Source organism: Molothrus aeneus, chromosome 8 (genome assembly GCF_037042795.1).
Source record: "Molothrus aeneus isolate 106 chromosome 8, BPBGC_Maene_1.0, whole genome shotgun sequence".
NCBI lineage: Eukaryota > Metazoa > Chordata > Aves > Passeriformes > Icteridae > Molothrus > Molothrus aeneus.
In genome coordinates this window covers 5,725,806-5,744,692 of record NC_089653.1, presented here as the reverse complement: position 1 = coordinate 5,744,692, position 18,887 = coordinate 5,725,806, and positions in this window count along the sequence as shown.

Genomic DNA, 18,887 nt, shown 5'->3' with positions numbered 1-18,887 from the left:
ACCCTTATTCATTCAACAAAACCCCTCAGTAGATTTGGACAGTATCAAAGTGTTGATAATGTGTTTGGAAAAGCAGAAGATGAGATTGAATGGATGTGGGGTTGTGCAGATAATTTATCAGCCTGGTTTGAATACTCCCTGTATGGTCTCTTACCAAGGCCCTGTGTGCCAGCCATGGTGACTGCAGGTTACATGCACTGCTGTAATCTTGTGGCTTTTAAGTGGTCGAGAGGCAGCTGTGGTCCTTGCTTTATATTAGACTGTTGAGTAGTACTCAACAATGGGCTTCTTAATTTTAATTTACTTATAAGGGCAGTTTAGCCATTTAAAGTAAATTAAAATTTAAAAGCCCACTGTTGAGTACTACTGATTATATTGTTGACACACTTTAAAATGACTGCATCCTCTTTAAAATGCCTGTTAAAAAAGAAAAACTTCTGGAAAATAGAAATGCTTTAAATATTTTTTTTTGCCAGGGGATAACAATATTCAACCACAGATACCAATGTTAAAATGCAAGTAGTTAAATAAAGGCCTGTTCTGTTTCCATGGGGGTAAACTGACTTGTTTTTTTCATTGCTATGACCTGAAATTGCCACATTTTTCAGAAGTAACTTGAAAATGAGCTGTTGGTATATAGCCTTTTGAAAAATCAAGCTGATTACTTGATTGCCTACATTTTGGCACCCATATTGAACACCCCTGCTATATTATTCTAACCACTAAAGACAATAGCTCCCAGAGGACATGACTGAGACAGTACAAAGCAATTCAAAGCTGCATCTCAGGGGAAAACAATTTATTGTTATTTTCATGAAAACTTGATGATGATAGCGAGTGGTTTGTGAAAAGTGGCTGTGGAAAACAGTGCTCTCACCAAAAATTTGCAACTTTCTGATCTGTGGCCAGTGTAGCAAGTTCCAACCTCCTTTTGATTTGGCAGTTTGAATGCTGAGGTGAACAAAGAGGGGTTCTTTTATTTGTGTGGGCTTATGGTACCTCTTCAGGAAAGGTGGGAAATAAAATGGTGTATTGTTAGTTTTGGAAGACATGACTGAAAACCATTTTGAGCTTTTCAGGTGGATAAGGCTCGAACCCTTGTGTTGTGTTTTTTAAATCACTGTCTGTCTGTCTGTCTTGAGAGATTGGCAAATCCTGAGATAAACTTGTTCCACGCTGATCAGACCAGTGCTGTGCTGGTTCCTGTGTTGGAGTTGCCCAGCTGGGGTGCAGCCACTGTACTGTCCCTCTGAATCTGGGGTTAATGGAACAGGGAACCCTCTCAACCATCACAAAGAACCCAGGGTAACGAACCTGATTTTTAAAGAAGTGCCTCTAGCTGTGGTCTGGCCGTCCTGACACCCAGAGGGTGTGTTTTAGGAGGGAAGCAGAGTCCAATCAAATCTGAGTGAAGGTGTTCCATAGATCTGGTGGCCTTTAAACCCCTTGCAAAAGTTCAGGGAAGTTTGTTGTTGGTGCCACACAGGAGAGTGGTGATGACCAGGTGCAAAACCCCTTGATGCTGCCTAACATCCTCATGAGAATTCCTGGACATAGAGAAAACACAGGGAGAAGAGAGTAACTGTAAATATATGATTTGTGGACTTATATTTTTGACAGATGTGAGATTTCCATGGAAAATACATTTGGCTGTTGGCCTGGGAACATGAGATGTGTCTGTTCTCCTTCACACAACTCTTACATGATGGCTGTGTTCTGATGGCCATGACAGCATTAAAATTGAAAGGTGAAGAAGGATCAGAAGCATCTGTTTTTTCCCCCCCAGTCCAAGCCCTGAATAAACCAGAAACTGGAGCATCATTTCACTGCTGGGAAGTTCTGTTTCATTTCTCTTGGTTACTGTGCTGGTGCTGAGGTCCAGCCTGGCTTCCCTGCTGGCCACAATCCAGGGCTGAATTGGGGTTTTCTGGCTGACACTTGGGTACCCTCTGCCTTATCCCTGATCCTAGAACATTGTGGTCACTGTGTCCTGGCCTGATGCTCAGTCTGAGAGACAAAACTTGAGGTGTCTGAGAGAAAAGGGAGAGTAGACAAGGAGCAGAGGCAAGAGATGAAGGAGAAGAAGCAAAGGGTTTTATTTTAGCACAATTACCAGGGAGCTGGAAAACTCTTGTCAAGAAATTCACCATCAAGAAAGGTGAATTTCACCATTTCACCATCAATTCACCATCAAGAAAGGTGAATTTCACCATTTCACTATCAATTCACCATCAAGGTGTTGCCTCCACCTCTACAGATGGAGACAACAGCCTAACTAACAACTTTGTCCAGGAATAAAAATTCCAAGAGCATGTGTCTTACATCCCTGAGATGTAAGAGATTTTGTCATTGGTTCTGAGACAAATTGCAGCTGTAGATGGAAAGTAGGTTAATCAAGTAGCTTTAATTGCTCTTTAGTTTTGGGGCCCTTTCCATTTACAATGAAAATGTTCACAGAATCCTGGTGTGATATCACTACTGTATTAGTTATTAGGCCTACTTCATACTGAAAGTCACACATCACCAAAGGAGGGGGTTGGACATTGAAGTGGACATAAGTGGACATTGAACATGTTTCTTACACTCTGTGTTTGTCATACTTTGTAATTCTGGATTATTCATTGTAATACCTAATGCAGAGTTTGTATTCTCATTAAGCTCCTGTTCCTGCCGGGGTGTTACTGCTGCTTTTACATCTTGCTGCACAGTTCAGAGTGATGGCTGGGGAACACTTGCAGCCTTTTGCATTTCATCAAACTGTTAATGGATTCTGCTCAGATGGCTGTCCACTCCATCACAGGCAAATGATAGCGTTCTCCAAAGCCTTTTTAAGTTAAATAGGATTGATTAGTGACAGGGCAAAATGTAAATGCCTGTTAGGATTTTGTTTTTAAAGTAGTACACTTAAACTTAGTGTCTGACTGGAATAAGAGCAAAAATTATAGATGTGACTTGAGCCACCGTTAACTATTTCTATTAGTTATTAGATTAATTATTAAGCAGTACTCTATCATTTTGTGTAATAGACACCTTAGTCATTTGTTGTGGTGCATCTTCTGTATTTTATGAAAGCATTTTCCTACATTTACATGTCACTCACCAATAAATGAGGTTTATCCCTGGGAAACTTAAGAAGGAGGCTGAGAGATCATGGCTTGTTGTTACACTTTAGGGAGACAGTTCTGCTGGGGTGAGTCAGCCTGGGGCAGGGGGAAGGTGTGTGAGAAGCCCTGCTGGTGGGGGGTGAGGTGTTCCAGGTCCTTCCTCTTGGTTACAGGTTTTTCACTGAGGGTGTCTGCAGGGCTGATTCCTTCAGATGGAAAGAGTAAAGTGCTTTTCATTCACCTCCCTAGTACTTTACACCCATGTGAATCTGTTTTTATTAAGGTTCTTCTTTTCCTTTATACACCTGAACATTGTTTAACGTGCTCTGGCATTTCCTATCACTTCAGTTAAGCACTCTTTATTCAAGGAGCTTCCTTGGCAGTCCTCAAGCCTCCCTCTCCACGTGGGTACCTGTGGGTTTGGGGACTGCTCTGCATTTACACCACATAAAGAAAGGTACGCAGCTGTTGATGTTTGGTTTGTTTTACTCTCCCTTTTGTACCACTTCCCAGGAAGCCTCTCAAACCTGTTCTTTTATCAGCTGTTGCCCTTGAATTCTGTGCTCAGATACATTTGGATGGCTTCAGCTCAGAGCCAGAAAACCACACCACATGTACCAGGCATTGAGACTGGGGCTCAGGAGTGGTCCTTTTGAAGCTGTTTCCCTGACACTTTTTGTAGTGCTCAAAACAGAAACATGGCCAGTGCTGCACAGACTTCCCAGGTCAGTTTTACTGGTGCCAGATCTAGGGAGCTGAGAATGATAATGTCTCCTTCACAGGAAGCTGTTAAATGTCACTTTGTTTGCATGTTCTCTAAATGCTTAAAAGACAGTGGAACAAAATGAAATGGTCAGAAGATGTTTTTATTCCCTGTAGTATCATGCACAGGGACGCTGGGAAGTGACCTGATTCAGAAATCCTGCTTCTTTGGAGAGTTTTCCACTAACAAGGATGATTTTTAGGTGTGATGCTGTAATCACATTTCCTGCTAGAAGCTGAAGTTCCCCTGCTTTTATTCATCATCTAATGTAAGGTCTGTTGGGAAAACCAGGCTGATCTTTCTCCTTGCCCCTCTTTCCTGGGTGCTGTGATGTGGCCACACACATCTCTATGTCTATGGTACATAATAAATTGAACAAGATGCTTTCAGCTGTTGAACCACACCAAAGTTGGTCTAAGCAGACTCTGCCTCTTGTCATACAGTGGGAAAACTGAGCTGAAGAAGAGTTGCACAGCTGGGGCAGAGGATGGGAAATGCATTTTGTGAGGGGACTCACTGGGGACCCAAGGAACCCTAAACAAACTCAGTGTCTGGGGACAGGCAGGAGCACCTTCTCTGGGGGAGGATGTATAGGATGGATGTGGATTTATCCTGCCAGAGCTGAATGCAAATAACACTGAACACTGGTTTTAGGATCCGATTACTTTATTCCCTAATACATTTTAAAATGCTTAGACAGATTGAGCCCATTCTAAGTATCAGGATATAAGAATGGATCCCTGGGGCACAAGGAGATTAAGGGTTTCTTTTTCTGCCTAAGAGTCAAAATATGAATGCAACACAATGAAAACTTGTTTAGCTCACAAAAGGATTACAGGGTGTTCCAGAGATTTTAATCCATAGAGAATTCCTAATTACTATAATAATGATTTTTCTTGCAATAGTTCATAAGTCTTTGTTGAGCTAAAAGGGAAATTGTCTTGTATGCAAAGAAATTCAAAGGATTTAGTTTTAGGTTATTTCATAATTACCCTGTAAGTGATCACACAGGTGATAGAAGGCCTGCTCCATCTTGCAGATAAGTCAGAAACTGTAGGGAAGGAAATCTGTGGAACAGCCTTTCTGGAAGGTTTTGTTTTAGTGCAGACTCAATGACTGAGGGTGAATTCTGACTTGTGTGGAGGGGTGCAGGGGCTGCATTCTATAGACCAGACTTTTCTATGGTTTGTAAATACAATTTAAAGGTACAGTTTTAAAGTGAGTTTAAGTAGTGATGCTGCCAGGTTCTGCAGTTCCTGTTGATTCATGCAAAAACCCCAGACAAGAGTTTCAATCAGCTTGCAAGGGTGAAAGGCTTTTTGTTCTTTTGTTTGGTTTTTAAAACAAAACAAAACAAACCACCTATAGCACTGACTCTACAGTGTCTCCAAAACACTGATAGAGATGTTAGATAGCACACTGAACTAATCTGACATCAGAAAGGGTGAAGGCCACCATAAATTGCCAGTTTTGCCACTTTCCCAGATTGAATCTCCCTTTTATTGCTTACAGCCACTTCAGCCTCTTGTGTATCTTGTATTATAGTACAAATCTTCCCAAATGCTTTTTGATACTGCCTATTGAATGATGAAATCCTTTTGTTCTGAGAAAAAACAACTAAAGGAATAGAAATAAATACATAACATGATCAATTTTTACCCTAAGTAGTGGGATGTAAGATGAGAAGTATTTCTTGTTTCTGAAGATTAGCCAGCCTCTAATTATCTGATTTGGAGAAGAAAGATCTTCAGGAAGTAGGTAATTTTAAAACTGCATGATATCCTGTGTCTTCAATACTGCCTGCATTTGGAGACAAGATATGTGAACCGCATTGAAAATTCCTCTGTAACTTCTTTTAAAACATTTTGTAACTTCAGGACATTATTTCAATTCAAAATTTATTCTGTGCAGTTATTTGCATGAGGCATCTGTCCTATAATGGGTAGATTATTTTAATATTTAATTTTTTAGATAGAAATGGTTTTGATGTGGGTTTAATATACACACCAATATTTTTTATTTATATTTTTGTGAGCAAACTTACAGGTAAGAGATTGTTGTAGGTCTGGGAATCAATGATAAAATTCAGTTTTGCACCTATTTCCAGTAAATTTCCATATTTTTGGGTGTTCAAGTCTAAATAATAATCACATACCTTAAGGGAGCCTGCAAGAAAGGTGGGGAGGGACTGTTTACAGTAAAGGGATGCAGTGCCAGGACACAGGGAATGGCTTCCCAGTGCCAGAGGGCAGGGCTGGATGGGATATTGGGAATGAGGAATTGTTCCCTGGCAGGGTGGGCAGGCCCTGGCACAGGGTGCCCAGAGCAGCTGGGGCTGCCCCTGGATCCCTGGCAGTGCCCAAGGCCAGGCTGGAGCAGCCTGGGACAGTGGGAGGTGTCCCTGCCATGGCAGGGGTGGGGTGGGATGATCTTTAACAGCCTTTCCCACCCAAACTCCCTGGGATTGTAGGACCATGATTCTATAATTTGATTTCTTAGAAGGATTTTTTAAAAAATACCTTTTATATATTTTGAGTTTTGAATGGAGTAATGGAACATAATTTCAGAGTCATTGATTTTCTTCCTATCTCCATTTTTTTAACGTCCCCAGCCCTGGTAACCTGCCCAATCCTGCTGCCTGGTTGTGCCCTTTCCCTCTGTCCTAGGGAGTCCCTGGCCATTTGGATTCAGCAGCAGCTGTGGGAGAGCCTCAGGCAGCAGCTGTGACAAACAGAAAGTGAATTTTAGCACAATGCTAGAAGTATTTCTCGGGTGCTTTGTAAACTTATTTGTACATGGCCACAAATAGTGAGTTTGCTCTCCCTCCCCTGTCTCAGGCAGGATCTGCACAGAGGGAGCTGCTCTGTCTGTCAAAGGGAAGGGCTGGCAGACTCAGAAGGACTTCAGGCCAGGCCACAAACACCACATAATTGTGCTGTAAGGAGATTTTTCATGGTGATTTTCTGTGTTTTGGCTGCCTTAGTAACAGATGCCATTATTTGTTGGCAAAACCTGACATATTACATCAGTAATGAGATGTGTAGATTGACAGACTGACTCCTGCCTTGAATTCTGCTTTCCAGTGAGTATCTGGAGCTGATGTTGCTGGTGTTCATTTTTAATTTGGTTGCTCATGCTGGCTATTTCTTGCTAAGCTGGATGCCGTTTTTTCTTTCATGTTTTAAGCTGTAACTTGGGAATCAACTCCAAGTGATGGAATGGTTTCTCATTTAATTTCCTGCCCAGCCCAGAAAGGACCAAGGGCTCCCTGGCCCTTCTTGTGGGTGGCCTCAGCAGCAGGAACCCCCCAAAATTGCTCTTTACACCAAAAGTGGGGTCAGATCCAAGGATGGCATGTGTGCATATCATGCTGAACAATGTGTGAGCCTTTCCCTCCAGGCCCAGCCATTTCAGGTGATTTTATTTGAGAAGCAGTGTCTCCTCAATGAGGAGATTTCATGTCACTGTTCTGACTTAAGAAACAAGACTTGTTTTGCCATGCTTCTTTTTTTTTTTGGCAGTTGTTTTTCTTTTAGTAAATGTGATCAGCTTTTGTGCTGAAATCTCCCCACTGTCAGGCAGATGCAGGTCTAGGGAATTTTGTAAGTGGTCTTGGTTGTTAGAAGAAAAAGGTTTATTTGGTTTATTCTCTTTTTTTTTTTGTGCAGCTTAATATGCAAGTTATCTTTTTTGTGCTCTATGAATACCAGTGTGGTGGCATTCACTGCTAATTGTGGAAAATGTATTTTCTACTTTTCCTCCTGACTCAAAAGACATCACGTTATTGTTCTATATGAGTGGCAAATGCTTGTCTCCTTGTGCTAGAGCTCAATTTTGATTTTCAATTTCCTTGTTGCCACCTCCTAGATGTCTTTAATGTATTCCAAGGATTTTGAAGATTATGTTAATTCCGTTCACCCACGGGGTGTGTGTTGTTGGTTTATTCTGGAAAGCCTCTTACTCTGTCTCTTGGTGTGAGCAACAGCCTGGTCCTCTGGTGTCCTTGGTAAGGAGGTTTCCAAGTAACTTTTGTAGCTTACCCTCTTTGAAAACAAGTTAGTAAGACTTGGTCAGTGATAATTGACTGTCACCTTCCTCTATCTGACTGCACACCATCATTTGGGTGATCTGCACGTGCCTTTTCCCCTTTGACTGCTGTTGGTATCTCTTGCTTACACTCCCAAGCCCTCTTACAGCCCATCAAGGTCAACTCCTGCAGGAACAAACTTCAGTGAGGGCAGAAAGGTGGCTTGTTCTGGTACTGGAATTAAGAGAAAAAGTTGGGCCATGAGTTCAGTATCTCTGGTGCTCAGGGCTGGCAAACTCCTTGTCAACCCTTGGCAGTGAGCTGCTGTGTCACACGCTGAATACAAGGATTAATGTAGCTTATAAATGTTAATGTTAATATAATGATGGCAGAAGAACCATGGAGGTTCTTAGTGCCTGTATGAATGGTTAATCCTCCTTTCAGGTCTGGCAAAGCTGTTGACCTCACTGATCCTTTAAGTCAGTGAGCAGCTCAGGCTAATTACAAGTAGTGTTAAAAACTTGCTTCCCTGAAGTTTCAATTTTCAGCTTTTGTCATTAATATCCTGTACCTCTTTCTGTGTAAAATGCCTAGGAGGAGATAAACTTACCACAACCACCATTGGTTTATAGATTGAAAAGTCCTTTATGTTTTTTTTTGTGGGACTTACAGGATTTATAGATTTTTGTGCAAAAAAATCCCCTTAACTAGAAGTGAGAAAGTGAGGGAGTAAGAAAGATGCCACTGAACTAATAAGATGACCACATTTTGTCCTTTAGAATATCATTCAGGATTTTCCTGAGAAAGAAATAGTTACAAAGCAGTTTATTTCAGTGTCATCTTTGTATTTCTGGAAAATCTGGGGATTGCCAGAATTGCTGCTGCATTGGTGGGCATTAAAAGATGTGGGGTTCCACAGAAATTGCTGCAGCACATTCAGCAGCAGCTGAAGATGTGGCAGCCAGTCTGCAGCAACACAAGAGTGAGACCTGGGCCCCTCTTGGCTGCTTGAAGACATTGAGTCTAGCTTTCAGCTCATTTGGTAGTTAAGAAGTCCTTTTAACTGAGATTTGGATCAGTTGTGTTCTCAGGATCTCTCTTATCCTCTGTTAGTGTTGGTGTTTCGTTTTCTCCTGTGAAATCTTTACTGCCTGTTAGGAGATTGTCATTGATTTCACATAAAAACAATTGGTCATCCTTGCTGAGTCATTTGCAAGCAAGGAAACAGCAGCAGCAGAATACAGAGTGTTTGTCCCTCAGTCACTGGTTTACTCCATTCAGTGACCTTGTATCTTGGCTAATGGGCACATGAGCAGGGCTTTATTGCAGTAACATTTCTTTCTGCTAGAGTGAGACAAAGAATTGGAGTAATCCATTGGAATTACATCACCCCCAGAGCACAAAAACTAGCCAGATATTGAGAGATAAACTTATTTCCTTACTGGGCACAAGAGAGGAGGAGGAAAGAGAGGCAGGAGAAGATGTACAGAGCTGATGGTGATTTGGGAAAGACTATTTTGATTGTCCTGAAAAAATGAGTTTGCTCCCTCCAACTTCACTTGCACTTGCAGCACACAGAAAACACTGGGGACAGCCCTCCTTCAGGGGTTCAAAACATCTCAGGTCACAAAATCTGAGTGATCTCTGAAGATAATGAAGCTCAGTCCCTTTCTCAGAGCACAGCTAATTTCAAATGTAGACTGGCTTGCTGTGGGCTTTGTCCAGCTGAGTTTTGAGTATTTCCAGGCTTGGATACTCATCTATGACCCTGTGCCTTTACTGGAGGGTTTTTTCCCCCCTTATGCTCAAACCACAAATTCCTTTTCTGCAATTAATCCCCTGCCCCACCCTGAGGGAAATCTTCCTCCATCTGCTCGACTGGGGAGTGAGAACAACATTTAGAGCTCCTGTAGTTTTCTCCTCATAGTCCTTGACTTTCTCCAGGCAGTTCAGGTCTGCATTAATCCCTTCCTGTCACCCAGCAGTTGTTGCTGTGTTGCTTTGGAAGGGCACCGAGTCCTCTGTGCTTGCCTGCTCTCACAGGGCAGTGTGGACTGGCCCTTTGGTGTGCTTGCACAAATGAACCCCAGAAAACATTTATGGCAGGGAGAGATTGAGCAGAGTATCAGGAGAGAGCTCCTGTCCAGTCAGAACGTGCAGCTTGGAAGTGATATGTATTTGTGCCTTTTTTCTTTTTTTTTTCCTCTCAATTCTTCCCTCTCCATATTGATTTTATCCCTTTGTTTCTATATCCTTCCCTGCTTCTTTTTTTTTTTTTTTTTTTTTGCTTCTGGTTTGATTGTTTGGTTTTTTTTTTATTTTGTTTTGTTTGGTTTTGGTTTTTTTTGAGATGTTTGGAAGGAGTGGGAGCTCACTAAGTGAAAGGATGCTTGGATTTGATTTGAACAAAGTCAATCACCTCCATCTTTATGGAGTATGATTTGATTAGGATGATGCAGAAATGGTCACAGACATGTCTGGGTGGGGTTGAAAGGTAAATTTAGCTGGTATTTGAGGCCTATGGACAGGCTATGAGATGAACTTCCCCTGCAGAGGCTTTATGCAGTTGGGGCCCATTCCTTCTGATCAGCAGAGACGTGACAGTGATTCCATAAGGTCAAGGAAGCTTCACAGTGAAGGTTTGTGTGTTTTTTCCTGGCAAGTGTAAATAATAATGGGATCAAGGCTTATCATATTGAAGGAAGGGACAAAATACATGTTCACATAGGAAGAGGCTCAGCTGCTCTGCCTGGAAAATCCTTTGTAGCTTTGGGAAATATTCTTCCAGGCTCTTGGAGTGTCAGAAGCTACCTGCAGTGGAGGAAATGGGATATTACAGGGATCTTCTCCATTTGAAGCACCACTTGGAGCCTGTCTGGGCTGCTCTGTGTTTGGGATAGCCCACAACTCCACACCCATTCTGTAGCTTGCTGCATGCATTTCTTGTGCTGAGATTCATTAGCCTGGGAAATCAACTCCTGTGACTCTTTAGCAATGGCAAAAGCAGAACAGCTTTATAATTGTGAGTTCATGCTTTATGTGGGATCACTGCCCGTGCTTCAACTTGCTTTCAGATATGGCAAAACAACCTTGAAGTTTTACTGTATTAAAAACTGATGTCTGAAGAAGGCTGTTCAAATGTTCCTTTATAAATACACACGTGTTAAGATAAACATTTCCATAACAGTGCTTTTCAAAAAGATGTTCTCTTGGTGTCTTGAGTAATTACACCAATCTACATGCAGTTTATTTCTGTTTATCTTCCAGTAAATTCACCAGATTCTTCCATCACCATCCCATGTCAGTATTTTGGGTCTAATGTTCTGTGGCTTCAGAATTATCACCCGCATGCATATTCCAAAATGGCAATTCTACTATAAAGTCATCCTGCAGGGAGCTCTTGGGGCTTTCACAATCTCATTTACACAGCAATAAATTCCCAAATCTCATTCAGCCAGTGTTTTCTCTGTGACTAAATATTTCAGTCACCCATCATAGAGGATAATTTTCTGAAGTTGCAGCAGTATGGGAATAACTGTTACAATTAAAGGTATAATAAACTGTTAAAGTTGAACAAATGAACTGGTGCTTTGGTGAAAAAAGGCAGTAAGTTGTAAAACCCATTGTTCCTAATTACAGTAATGGGTGTTTCTCCTGCTTGGCCCATATGACTGCTCTCTACAATCCTCTGTGCTGGGGCTAAGCTTGGCATGGCAGCTTCCTTTTAATTTATGGATTCCATTAAAGGCACCAAACCTTCAATCAAAAGGGGAATTCCTTTGAAAATCCTATTTCCAAAATAAGAGCCCTTGAATTCTTTTATTCTGTTTTCCCTGAATTACAGTGAACACGTATCACTGCATGTCTTCTAAAATGTGCATTGTGTGCAGGGGCAAGGTAATTTCTGAGAACTGTTGAGGCAAATTTTGGTCTTTCATGAAAGAACCAGAAAATTCCCTTTTTGAAGAAGAAAGGGAGTTTGTGTGATCGTTGCTAACAGGAGCTCCTTGTTGGAATTGCTGCCAATGCAGACATTTGAATGGTAATTGATCAAAATTAAATAAAACACCCGTGAAAAAGTGATGAGGCTTTTTCTCTTGCTAAAATATATTAAGCCAATGTAATGGCTGTAGCTTCTAGAATAAACTCACCAAAACTAAAGGAAGCATAGCTCAAAGAGATATGGTTGCTTGAATTGCAGTGCCTGTCTCAATTGTTAGGTAGTCAGTAAATGCTTTTATATTCAAGGCAGATAATTTATCAGTGACATTCTTGATCCCATCTTTCTTGGGTAATGGTTCAATGTGTCCTTGGACCCAAAGCTCTCTGAAATGTTCATAAAAGAAGGAAATAGTTGGATTGGAAAATGAGAAGGGTTTACTTCATTTTTGGGAATGGGACTTTGTTTTTATCTTCACACAAACCTAAAGGAGCTGTGTGAGTTTAAGTGATTTTTAAAATTGAAGAGTCTCTCACAAATTAAAGCTTAAATTCTTCCAGAAAATATGCCAAATATCTCAATTCCTTTATCATATATATATAACTTTTTCTCTTGGTTGTTCTTGTAATTATTTACTTGTCCTCCTCAATACTGTTCTCTTGAGCTGGTTAATACCAAGACTGCTGAGTATCATAGAATTGTTGAGGTTGGCAAAGACCTTTAAGACCACAGTGTGAACCCTGTAAAAGGAGGAGGAGAAAATAATGATTAGTGCAAGATAGAGTCTTCGTGATGTATACATCAAATTTTCGTTAGATAATTAAGCTGAAGGTTAAAATTTAGTAAGTGTTCCTATTTCCACAGTTGCTGCACTGTGCCAACTCAAGCTTTGACACAGAATTCACTTAATTTTAGAGCCAAGTCAACAGATCTTGGGCATTCTTTGCTCATCACAGTATTTTAGCAGTAGCTTTTTATAAAACATGATTTAAGCACTTAGTAAAGTGCATTGTGTGAAAATTGTTCAGGCTTTGTTTGGTTCGTTTTGGCAATGCAACCTGCCATGGTTGTTGAAGAGGTGAGGTAGCTGAGGAGGGAAAAAACATCCTCTAGATTTAGCATTTGACCTGGGAAGTCACATAATAACCCACCAGCTCTTCAGGCATCAAAAATGGGCGGATGATTCCAGCTTCCAGGTGTCTCTGAGGAGCTCCAGTTAACTGACAAGTTTTGTTTCTTTCATGTGAACAATTAAATATTAACTGAGTATTTTTAAGAAACCTTAGCAACATGGTCTGCTTGAAAACAATTGGAATAACTACCCTACTTATTAATAAATTCTGATTGTTTTATAATCCACTTGTAATCTTGTATTCTTTAGAAAATAATGGTGTATTTTATAGACCTGCAGGGTGCTGTTAATGCTTTGTGTTTGGTGCAATCTGAAAAGGTAAGATTTTACAAAATGAATCCAGGAGAGGAGCAGAGCTGTCAGTATCTGATAAATGTGGTGTGCCTTGCTAAAGAAAAGAATAATGTCTGTATTTTGTTCCTGACTAGTTAGGTTTGGTGTCAGGGCTGTGAGGGGCCTGGATAAGAGGTTTGCTGGGATTTCTGTTGCAATGCCTCTAAGTGGAAAAGCTTCCCATGGCAGCAGATGTTCTCCAGTAAAATGTCAAAGCTCTGCTGTGGATATCCCCTTGGCACTGGAGCCCTGCACTGCCTGTCATTGCTTCAGTTCAAGTTTTGGAAAGGTGTTTTCTGTAGAGTTCACAAAAGCTGTGTTTATTATCAGCACCCAGCTTAAGGTTCTCCCTAGAACTTGTTCTTTGTCTTTTAAGAGAGTATTTAGCCAGGTTGCTCTCTTCCATCTCCAGCATTTTCTTGGGCAGGAATATGAAAACACTGAACCTCTGGTCTGAGTATGGGGTCAATACCTGGGAGATGTCTCAGAGCTGCCTTGAACAGGGGTTTAAGGCCATGAGTGCCCCTGTGGAGCCCTGTGAGGGACCCTTTCCCCAACACTGACCAGTGAATGGTCACAGGGCACAGCCATTTCTCTGCCCTTCCATTTTCCAAGTGCTGGACCCAGCATGTGAGTTCGGGATTTGAGAATTCAAAGCTGATGGGGCCTGAATTTGCTGCTCTTCATTCAAGGAGAGACCTTCAGAATTTGGATATTTCTGTGAGCAGGTTTTCCTTTCCCACCCATTGCTAGAAGTGGGGGAAACCAATGCCTGGATCAGAACACTGATCCAGGAACCATCATAGATCAGAATTCCTTTGGTCACCAGTAAAGCATTTTGCTGATCCAAGTGTTCTCAAGACCTTCAGCATCCACTAACCCTTCAGATCTCTTCTTCAGTAGTGTTTTGTTCAATGATTTTATTCAGGCTGTGCCAGTTTCTATGGTGTTTGGGATATTTTTTGCTGCCATCTCAAGCTGTAGTTTTATTGTTCACTCAGCAATGAGTTGAATCTCCTGACTGTCACTGAGATGTTGTCACTTGGGTTCTGACTGGCATTGTACTAAGCTCCTAATAAATTTCCATGCTTGATTATGTCAAAGCAGCATTGTCTGTGCACAGTGAGGCACAGTTTAAAATGTTATTAATATAACAGCACAAAGAAACTAATCTTTCATTATAACACTTCACTTTGTTCCCTGTGCCTTAATCAAGACCTTCACACTGCTGTAAAGCTTGTATTGGTTTACAGAGATCATGAGAAAATGACTTGCCTTGCATTCTCTCTGCTTATATTGGCTTTTATTTTTTTTTTTGTGTGAGTTTAGGTTTCCATTTTCCCGAGATATGTTAGTCTTTAAACTCATTCACTATTACATTTTACATTGTTGTATGTCTTGGAATGATTTCTTTCATTTTAAAAAATCTTTGGGGCATGAGGTTATTTTGACATCTTTTCTCCCAAAGCTTTGCCCTGAGCAGTTTAGTCACCTACGGGAGAGGACAGGGAAGCACAGTATCACAGTATTCCCTTCATCCTTGTTGCTAACTCCCTTCTCACAGTGCTGTCATTCCCACACTCCAGGAGTTTAAATGACTTTCTTAGAATTGGATAGGTTAGTCTCTCTGTCTTTTCTGGGAAAGAAATGGTAAAAAAACCCAACACCCCAAAACCAACACATATTTCTTGTTTCCTCTACAAGTTATTTTTAAGCATTGTGATTTAAACCTGCTGCACTTAGTGATGCACATGCATCGGTGGGAATAATATTAATTGGTTTATAAATGAAAAATGTTCTAGTGGAAAGCAGTAATATCATAATTATATCATTTATAACATAATAATATTATGTATAACAACAGCACCTTGCTCTGCTCTCTCTTTCTCTCTCTGGTATTCCTGAAGTCACCATAATGGAACAATGTAGGAAGAATTGTAGTTGGTTTTTATGGATTGTTTGTGGGAAGTTTGGCTTTTCCTGTGCTTAATGACTCTCCAGTCTTCTTTCAGAAGATCATATTGGGAAATATTTGGGCAACTTCATCCCAAACCTATGGCAAAGTTGGGATGCTCTCACACTCTGCTGCACGGTCTGGTTTGTAAACAAACTCTGCATTTGGGAAAACAAATCTTCCTGGCAGAGAACACATTGTTATCAGTGTGAGGTAATCCTAAATTTGCGGTTATCAAAGGTTTGGCTGTCAGGTTCTTGGGAACTTCACTTTCCTGAATAGTTCTCTGTGAACTCTCTGGCTGTGTTTGATTTCTAGGGGAAAGAGTTTTGAGGAAAAAGGGGAAAATTTTGCTCAGAGCCTCCTGTCCCCTGGAGCAATTCCTGCTGGCTGCCCTGTGGTTGGTGTGGCCCAGCTCAGCCCTTCATGTTGTGAATGCAGTGAGGGAATGGCACCTGCCTGTGTGCCTGTGCTCTGTGCTGGTGTTAGTGTTCAGAAACACATCATCATGGAATAATTCTATGCAGCTGCTTTTATTGAAGAGCTCTGGGTGCCAGGGGTACAGACCCAAATCTGACTCCATCATGGGTTCAGGATGAACACGTTTTTATACCCTTATTGTTATATAACTACACATTAATTATTAAACTTACATTGTTCTATTGTATACATTGATCTCATCCAAGCATGGATTCTTGTCATCTCCATCAAACCCCCCAAACATCATTTCTCATGATTCCTGTTACAATTAAACCATAATTATATCCAATTACCAAATAATCATCACATTTAACAATCATATAATTTATCATATAACAATCATATCGTTTATCATAGTCATTAAATGATTTTACAGGTGCATGTTGTATTGCACGTTTTCTTACAGGTGCAGTTTTGCATGATCCAGTAAAGCCCAACCTTTTCCCAGGGTCTACCAGGCCCAACCTTCCCTTCCAACTGTCATGAATATCCCATGATTTTAGAAACATTTTATCCTTATACTCTCAGTGTCACCTGGATGGGTCTGACAGGTAACCTGAGGCAGCTCAGAGCAGTGGAATCCTCCAGTGGCACACTGAATGTTGAACAGCAGCTGCTGTGGGGGCTGCCACAGGCACAGAGGAACAGCTCTGCCCTGGGAATGGGATTTTCCAGTGCTGCACATGGCCCAAGAACTGGAGCTGATTACCAGCCCTGCTCTAACTGGGACTCATCTGTGGTTTTGCTGTGCTTGGGTCATGTTTTGTTCTTTGGTAAAGCAAATTGTTAAGTGTTTTATCACCAGTTTCATCCCTTTCAGTTGCATCACACTGAGAATTTGCTGATGACAGCTGTTGATCAGAAATCTTAGTGTTCTCTCATCCTTCCTCTGATACAGTGACACAGAAATTGAAATAATAAAGAATGTTCTCAGTTGTATAAAGTAGCAGTGGTATCCTGCCTTTGAGTGTCAGTGCCTTTCCCCAAGCCAAAGAAACAAGAATTTTCCCCACTCTGTCATTCTCAAAGTTATCTTAAAATCTTGCATTGATTAATTTCATATTTGTGTGGTACTTGCCTCCACTGCCTTATTTTTATCAATCTCAGAAGAGCTCTTGTACAGATAACGCTGCACACAGTTTCCCTAACAAGCTATGCAAGCCACCATGAAAGGATTTTGCAGAATCATGCTATAAATCCCTTGAATAGGTGCTATTGATTTCTGAAGAGGTCTTGCTGCAAAAGGAATGTGCTGCTCAGGTCTCCAGAGGTGTTACTAAAAGGACAATAGCACTGGAGAAGTAACAGCAGGAGAAAATCGATTCCCTGGCTATTTTTTGTTTGTTTGTTCTCAGTGAGATTATACAGGGGAGAGGAGATGGATTGAGCTATATTCTTTCAGCTAGGCTGAAAGTTGCTTTTTTTTTTTTTTTTCATGTTGAGCCATTTGATGTGCCTGAAATGTGTGAGTTGAGGTCTATTGCTGGGTCTAAGTGGCAGACTCTGCTTGTCGGGTTGTTTACCTGCAGTGTGTGAGCAGTGGCTCTTAGACAGTGAGCACACACTGCCTTCCCCAAAGGAGCTATCCAGCCATGTGCCAGAGTTACTCCAGGGAGGAGGGAGTTTGTCTTATTCTGCCACTGCCTCTGGTTTAAGACCAGGCTTGTGTATTCTTTTGCTGTCAGATAGTGATTTTTTTATTTTTTTTTCTAATGAAAGCATAGGAAGGGAATTTTGTTTGTAGAAAGTAGCTGTACTCTATTCAGAGTTATCTTTTCATCAGACCAGCCAGTGACTTGTATTCACACTTATATGCTGACAAATGACAGGAGGAGAGGAAAAAGAAGAAATTGCTGGAAGAGAAAATGGAGGGAGAACCCAGGAAAACTAGGTTAGAAACCCACCATTACTTTGTTTAAAAACATCTCTGGTGTTGACTGGAGCTGGTTTCCATTCTGTTGTTTTGAGAAGCAGTAAGTCCTCATTCCTCCATGCCAGAAACAGCAAAGGTTTTGAAATGATTTTAAAATGAAGCTGAAGCTTGCTGCTCTTTTCATTTACCTTTTTCCCAGTTGTTCTTCAGCTCAGTAGTTGTTGCACTTCATCTTTGGAAAGACTGTTATCCTCAAGGAATATGTTTTATCAAAGAGATGTGTTCTAGCTATTTCCTTTGTATTGTGTTCTTTACATCATATATTTGGGCTTGTGTCTACAGGAGCAGATTTTTGAGTATATTTTAATTTGTGGTGTTTGGGACTAGCAAGAAAATAGCACCTTTCAAATACTTCCAGAAGATCTACAGGATTTTGGAGCCCATTTTCAAACAATGGGGCATTTAAAGTCTTGAGAAACGCTTTTCTGCACTCAAAGGCACCTGATGATATTCCTAGGCTGGTCCTTAGGCAGGCTCTACTAAAAGACCAATGTTCCAATTCACACTGAGAATCCAGTTTAAGATGCTGGTGTTTCACAGATGATTTTGTCCACCTCTAATCCCTGGCTGTAGTACCCTAAGAGGAGGAATCCTTTTTTTCTGGTATAAAAACTATCCAGAAAGCTTTTCTCTTTTATTAACAGCTGTCCTCTAACAGCTCTCTTGAAAATATCAATCTGCTCTCAGATTTCTACCAGATTTTCCCCCCAAGATATTTTCTTTCCTTTTCTGTCCTCTGAATTGAAGCAGTCTTACTTCAATGCTAGCAACATACAGACTTTGTTCTGTCCCCTTTCTTCCCTCATCCTCACAGTATTTTGAGTGGAAAATGGTTTTTCAAATTATGCTATCTTGATTTTTGTCTTTTTCTTTTATACATTCTCTGTATTCTTTACACATACATATTTGTAGGTTTGTAGTTTTTTATTGTAACTTAGCTTCAGTATTTTCCAAGGCAGAAAGACAAAGCAGGTACCAGAACCCCTACACTTGGTTGGTTCTTGTCTTGGTTCTCCCCTTGTTTTGGTTCTCTTTAAAAACCAAGGTTGAAACCAGCCCTTTGAGACATATTGTTACAAACAGATCTTAGTCCTCATCTGAGGGAGGAGGATTTAGGAGGAGCTGGAGCTGGGGGGATTCCTTCACTGGACTGGAGACTCTGGCCAGATGGGCTAATTTGAGAAATTGGTGAAAATCACACACGTGTTTTTGGCACATCTT